Source organism: Elaeis guineensis, chromosome 10 (genome assembly GCF_000442705.2).
Source record: "Elaeis guineensis isolate ETL-2024a chromosome 10, EG11, whole genome shotgun sequence".
Lineage (NCBI taxonomy): Eukaryota > Viridiplantae > Streptophyta > Magnoliopsida > Arecales > Arecaceae > Elaeis > Elaeis guineensis.
This window is the reverse complement of record NC_026002.2, coordinates 81,730,578-81,737,847: the sequence shown is the minus strand read 5'-3', so window position 1 is coordinate 81,737,847 and position 7,270 is coordinate 81,730,578.

The following is a 7,270-nucleotide window of genomic DNA, read 5'->3' as shown; positions in this document are numbered from 1 at the left end:
ATCCTCCTACATCTTTTTGTTCTCTAAGAGTGTCTTAGAAAAAAAAAAATTTCAACCATCAAGATGCGATCTCTGCAAGGGAGCTAGCACTCCGGTGAGATCAAAAGACTTCTGATTAGATTAGAGTCTCGTGTGAATATCCGTAGAGGTCAGATGCTTGTGCAGCTAAAAGGGACCTTCGAAAGATATCCATGATCATCTGTTCGTATTGAAGATTGATTCATGTCTAGATATATTTTATATTTATTTTTTTATTTGATTTTTATATCTGAATCTTATCTCACATATGATGATCCTATTTATGATTTAAAGATTTGATCTTATACATGCTTAGATTAAATTAGATTTAATCTGAAAATTTTTAAATTTTACTGCATACTAGTTTTGTAAAATCATGCATGCATAAAATCATAAAATTCCAACAGTGGTATTAGAGTCACATCATATGTATGAGATTTAGATTTAGATTTAAAATTTATAGAAAAAAAATTTCAGATTTGAATATTTTTAATGTCGTTCTAACATAAGATTGCTCTGGTATAATTTATTATACTATATGATTGTCTTAGAATGATGTTAAAATTTTTAATTAAATTAAATTTTTAGATCTAATTTTTTCAGTATATATGTAATATATATTTTATTATTTAGATCTGAAAAGAGTTTCGAGATCTGTTTTGATTCATATATATGATATATGAAAGTATGTTTAGGACTGAAATTTGTTTCTATGACCTGAACTTATTTATGTATATGATACATATTTGTGTGCATGATCTAAAATTATTTTGAGATCAAAATTTACTCTTCATGTAAAGAATTTAGATTTAAAAATTTTGATTTAAGATATGAAATTAGTGTTTGTGCATGAGGGATTGGTCATGGGTAGATCAAATTAGGTCATATAATTGGATTACATCAAAGAATTTCTGATTTGATCAGATTGAGTTAGAATTGATTTAGTAGTTGATCAAACCAAGTCAAGTATTGATTAAGGTAAGGTCAATAGAGCTTAAGATCATACAATTATTGTTAATCGAATCGATTGACATCCATACGTAGAATCAATTAACCTAAGGACCTAATTCGGCTCTGTGGCTTGAGTTTAATTCACCTAAGCTAACTTATTCGGATCAATTGTCTAATTGGTGTCTAAGGCAAATAATTGAAAGATGGTTATTTAATTGGTTTCGTTCGCTTACCTGATCAATTTATTGATGTCTAAGGAAAGCAATGGAGGGACCCCCACCAATCTTTACTTATCTGTCAATTTGGAAGATTGAGTCTCAAATATGGTTGCTTGATGGTTTGATTTAGCCCATGCTAATTACATCAGTCATGTGATGACTGATTAGATGAGACCTAAAACTAAATCTCTTCACAAAATATTAAGTCAAAGTCTTTCACCATTGTAAATGTGAGGGTGTGCAACCAGTATTGATTGTTCTCGACTAGTCACAATGGTTCAATTGCATCAAAAAATATGCAACCACTCTATAAGCAAAGAGTTATCCTAGGATAAAGATGAGGTTGGGCCCAATAACTGTTAGGTGAGGGATCCAATGATGGTTTTACACTTGCTTGTGAATGGTGGGTCTGGCTTAACTAAAAAGTGCAGGCAATAACTGTTAGATGAGCCCACATGACTTAGAGACTAAGTGGCTGCAACATGCTTAGAGAAGCATCTGGGTAAAGAATTGTTCACACATCGATATTTATTCGTGTTACCAATAATTGTTAGATGAGGTGCACGGCATCGATGGGACCACAGCACCCTTTAGAAATCTAATTATCGTGTCACAATTTTTGTTTCTTCATTCAGAGAGTGTGGGAGATCTGATAAAATAGTGAGAGTCTCTTTTTGCATCTAAAAGTTTTTAAAATAAATTATAAAAAAATAAATATAAACATCCAATTAGAATCTTTGCTCTCTGCTGTTCATTGTGTCAGCTTCCAACCCACTAGCTTAATTCTTAGATATCAACCGATTAATCAAAACTGATTACATAAACTGGCTCACAAACTTAAAAATTATTCTTAATTTTAAAAAATTAAATAATATTTTCTATCAGATTATTCTAATGTTTACGATTTGTCCAACCCATAGTCAACGAGCTATACTTGATGAGTGGATGGACAATGACAATTAAGATAGGTGCTATGCATGAGCATATATTCACTGCCTATGACATATTGATTCATCTATAAGTATTGTGAGATGATCAGAGTCATACAGCGCATGTGATGCATGATGGACAGTCAGTCTATGATTGTTATTCGATAATGATCAAGGACATTAAGGAGCTTAAAAGGCTCGATATGATCATGCACAAGGAATTGCTTATGGATTTGATCCTGCGATCTCTGATTAATTTATATGGGTAGTTTATTATGAAATACCATATAAAAGACTATCATGGCACCTTATCTAAATTGGTCAAAGTGTTACTAACAAAAGAACCTTGAAAGAGTTCAGAGATAAATACCTGGAGAACTTGAAAAAATAAAGACACGCCTAGAATAGGCATGTCAAAATTGCTCAATGCTATCCTTATGATTTTCTCTTCTTCCAATTGAGCTACAGACTCTAGTATAGAGTCAATGAGAAGGAGGAGGGCTAAGAAAGTAATCCTTGAATTAGCTATAGGACAACAGTTGCTGATATGGCCATGGATATTTATCTTTTGCGATCATCGTTTGGATTTAGTTCTTAGAGATAGTCTCTATCATTTGCATGGTGATGCATATGTGAACTTAATTGAGCAATCAATGAATGTCATTGGATATGAGAGATCTAGAATTGAGATAAGCTTAAAGTATATGTGAACCCTTATGGCTAAGATATATTGGAGAAGAAATGATTAACAAACTGGAGAATTATGGGCCTTTGGGCTCATTGACTGTTGAGTCAAATCTAGTTTGTATATCATCTCTTTGAGAAAATATGACCAAGCTACTCTTGTGAGACAAGAGAAAAAGAACTACTGAGATACTTATCCAGGCACATATTTGATGTGTGTAGCCCATGTGATGTGCTAACAAAGGAGTTATCTCAACTTTATTATCCTTATCGATGATCAGTTATGGTATGGGTATGTTTATGTGATATAAATCTGAAATTTTGAAAGGTTCAAATAATTTAAATGTAAGTAGAGAAATAAATTAAAAATTTTTTAAAGGTACTTCGATCGGATCAAGGATGCAATACCATTGAAAGAAATTTCTTGATTATCTCATAAAATGACATTATTTCATATTAGACTGCTCTTAGTATATCTCAGCTTAACGAGATATGAAGAGTCATGGGACTATATAAGATATGGTCTGGTTCATAATGAACTTCACTGATTTATTTATGTTTCTTTAGGGACATACTTTATTTCTATGAAATTAGATTCTCTTTAAACCTATTTTTATCACACCGTATGAGATATGGCATGGTGAGAACTGAATCTTGATTATTATGAGATTCAAAGATATCCAGCCTGTGTTTAGCATAGTAGGTGGATATGTTAGAGGATAGATCTATAAAGCTTATCTTAAAAGAGTTTAGGATACTACTTTCTGAAAGAATTACAATGTGATTGTGACCTAATATGCTATCTTCTTCGAAAATTATTTAACCAAGATAAAGTAGTGGAAGGAAAGTTAAGCTCAAAGAGAGTGTCTCTAAAGAGCAGCGAGTCTTGGGACCTTAATAATCTATGAGCCAGTAGACGTATATTCCTCCTCCACCTTGTATATATAGTAGCATCTCCTATCCTCTCGAAAGGTACTCGGATATGCTTTAGAAGATGTAGAAAAAGTCATTTCTCATGGAAGATGGAGAGCATAGAGATGATCCCAAAGCCTACAACGAGGCGATATACGACATCGGCTCCAAAAAAGAGATGTGAAATAGCTTTCTTGAAAAGAGATCTTTTGAAGATTTCTGTATGGAATAGCCTATGGATTTTACTTCTTGTGATAAGAGATCACAAAGTCTGTAATAATCTTGAAGTTGGAACATCATAAAAGAGGAATTATAGATTTTTAAAAGGTTCAGTGGGAGTGTCCAATACTAATATCGGTTAAAATATAGTTGAATATAGATTTCTCTATAAAACTTATAAAGCGAGCATCCTAAAGATCTATAAAAATAGATACAATTGGATGCTTGTATTTTCATAGATAAAGTACAGAGACTGGATGCTGAAAGGGTTCAATATAAAAATCTCGCAGAGGGATCTGCTATCCTCTCGAGCATAAACGTATGCCATGTAACCTACTTGAACTGATATAGTCATTACTGTAATTGTCACAAGTAGATATCAGTTGTATCTAAGTTGGGAGCGCTGGATTGCTGTGAAAATATCCTTAAGCTCTTAGAAAGAACTGAGGACATGCTCTTAATTTGGAGAATGATCAAAGCTAGGAGTGGGAGGATACATCAATTCAGATTTTATGTCTGATGTTGATGGTAGAATGTCCACATCATCGGATGTGTTTCTATGTCGATATTTTGGAAGGATTTCAAATAATCGATCAATGAAAGCTGAGTACACTATAGATGTGTAGGATGTATTCTGATTCTAATGTTAGTTGCAGAATTGGTTGTCATGTCATCAAATATTGTGACACTATATTGCAAAGATAATGGCACCATAGCTCTTGCTAAGGAGCCTAGGTCTCACCAGATATCCAAGCACATAGAACAGCAGAACACGTGACTACCTCTAGTAGAAATATATAAGGTGCAGAGAGCAAACTCCACATGTGATGTCGTTGACCTACTAGTAAGTCACTTAGCTAGCCTAAGACTAAAATCTGTCTTGTGAAGATAGGGCTTGGTACATGACAGATTGACTTTAGTGTAAATGGGAGATTGTTGAATGTATGCCCTAGAAGTCAATCTTGACTGATACATTTCATATCTCTAAGACATAATTTTATACTTATTGGGCAGTTATATTACTATTCATATTTGTGTGTCCATAAATCATCTAAGGGATTAATAAGATGATGACATATATTCTCAAAAAGTTAAGAATTTGAGACATGTGTCATTGATGGTTAATTCCTAAATTGCTTCTGGTCATAGGATCATCATGGAGATGGTGATTAATCCAGATAGACCAGTGAATGGATCATTTTCTTCGAGCAGATGAGTCTCGAGTCTGTAGTGTAGAGACACTGGAGCGAGAGTGTAGGTGGTTATTAGAGAATAACTAGCACTGAGCGTGACCAACACGAGAAGTCATATGGATGTCTGCTCACTCGTTAGTGATTTTCTCGATGCTGCAGTTATATGACTGGTCCTTTAACCTGAGATAACACTACTGCTCACAATGAAGCTACTGGAGTTTAACTGACACATCAACATGGGCCTCAATGAGCCCTTATAGTGGATGTTGGTAATAGTTGGTCCACTGTAGGAGTGGGGTGTGCATCAAGATGGGATCTATCGACCCTAGCAGAAGGGAGTAGTCCTATGAAATTTAAGAGGCTGAGTCCTTAAGTCAATGGCCATACAGTGTAATTGATGGAAAGGAGTTTTCATAGAATTACATATAGACTCGAGCTAATTGAATCTATCATATGACCGATGTTGAGGTTTGATGATTCATCCATGACCTGTCATTTAGTCGGGACTCTCGATAGAGAGACTGTATCATGCATTAACTGTACCTAGAGATTCATCATCTTTTATTCTGTTGGATTGTCACTACATACTGCTAGGTGTCACTGGTGGATTGTGAGACTCATGAGGATCATCTTGATGATCAATGATCTTTGGTGGGCAGAGTTGAAATTATTCTAACCCACTGAAAAGTGTTTCAATGATATTGTGATAGGGATCACAATATATCTCACTACCAGACAGAATAGAACCCATGGAGTCATACATAAAAAAGGATTTTGACTGATCAGATGGTTGAATTATGATTATGAATCATAACAGGATTTGATTATCAATTTGATTGATAATTAATCCAATGCAAATATTACATTATATAACTTACTAAAGAGTTAGTGAGTTATAGGAGGATTAATTAGTAATAAGATTGCTAATTGGCTCAATTTGATTGAGAAATAGGGCTTACATCAAGTCTAATTTGATTGGATTTAATTTGACTCATTATGGGTTTGATTTGATCAACTCCAATAGGGTTATAGGATAACCCCAAAAAGATCGGATGATTAGCCCCAGTTGAATTAGGATTTGAGTTTGACCCAATTTTTAATTAGACTAAGATGTATGTATTCCTAATTGGACTAAGAATCCTCATTTTTATGGGTGCACCAAATTCTAATAGGATTAGGATTAAAATTGAGTTTGACTCAAGCACCAAGAAATAGTCCAATTGGACAAGGACTCCTCCAATTAGGAGACATCCAATCTAAATTAATTGGGCTCTAAATCAAATTTGGATTCTTGTCTTTTTGAGTCTAATCTGGTCCTAATATTATTAGGACCTATAGATATTTTAATTGGATTTAAAATAGCCATCTTATGAAGAGTCCCATGATCATTAAACACCCTCCTATCTATGCGCCAAATTGCAATCCACGCCAACCAGTTTTATGCGCCCAAAACAACCCACATCCCACCAGGTTTCATGCCCACTTTTCTTCTTTATTTAGTGTGTAAGAAGGCTTTTAAATCCCTTTGAATTACCATGTAGAGCTGGGCGAAATCCTGGTTATGGGCGGCATCCAAAATTGGAAGAGTCCTTGATGTTTTAGACTCTCATCTCCTATTCAAATTAGGACTCTCTTTAGCCTATTTAAACATCACCCCTTGGATGGCTTTTGTGGAGATTAGCACCAGGTTTTCATGTCCTAGAGAAGAGATTTTCACATGGAGAAAAATCAAAGAAAAAGGGGTGGTGAAGAGGTCCTTTGCATGAGGTTAGTTGAGGCTTCCTATCTCTTCTTTCTTGCAATAACCAAGGGTTGGTTGTTAGGACATCTTATCTCCTCCCTCTTGTCCATGTTTAGACATGGATGTCTCCTCTTTCCTTTATCCAAAAATTGCATAAAATTTTTACATCTCTATTGTAGAGATTAGATGCATGGATTTTAGGAAGAAAAAAGAAGAAATGATTCTTCTCATGATCTCTAGCGTAGAGATCAAGATCCTCCTATATCTTTTTGTTCTCTAAGAGTGTCTTAGGAGAAAAGAAGTTTTTCAACCATCAAGATGCGATCTCTGTAAGGGAGCTAGCACCCCAATAAGATCAAAAGACTTCTGATTAGATTAGAGTCTCGTGTGGATATCAATAGAGGT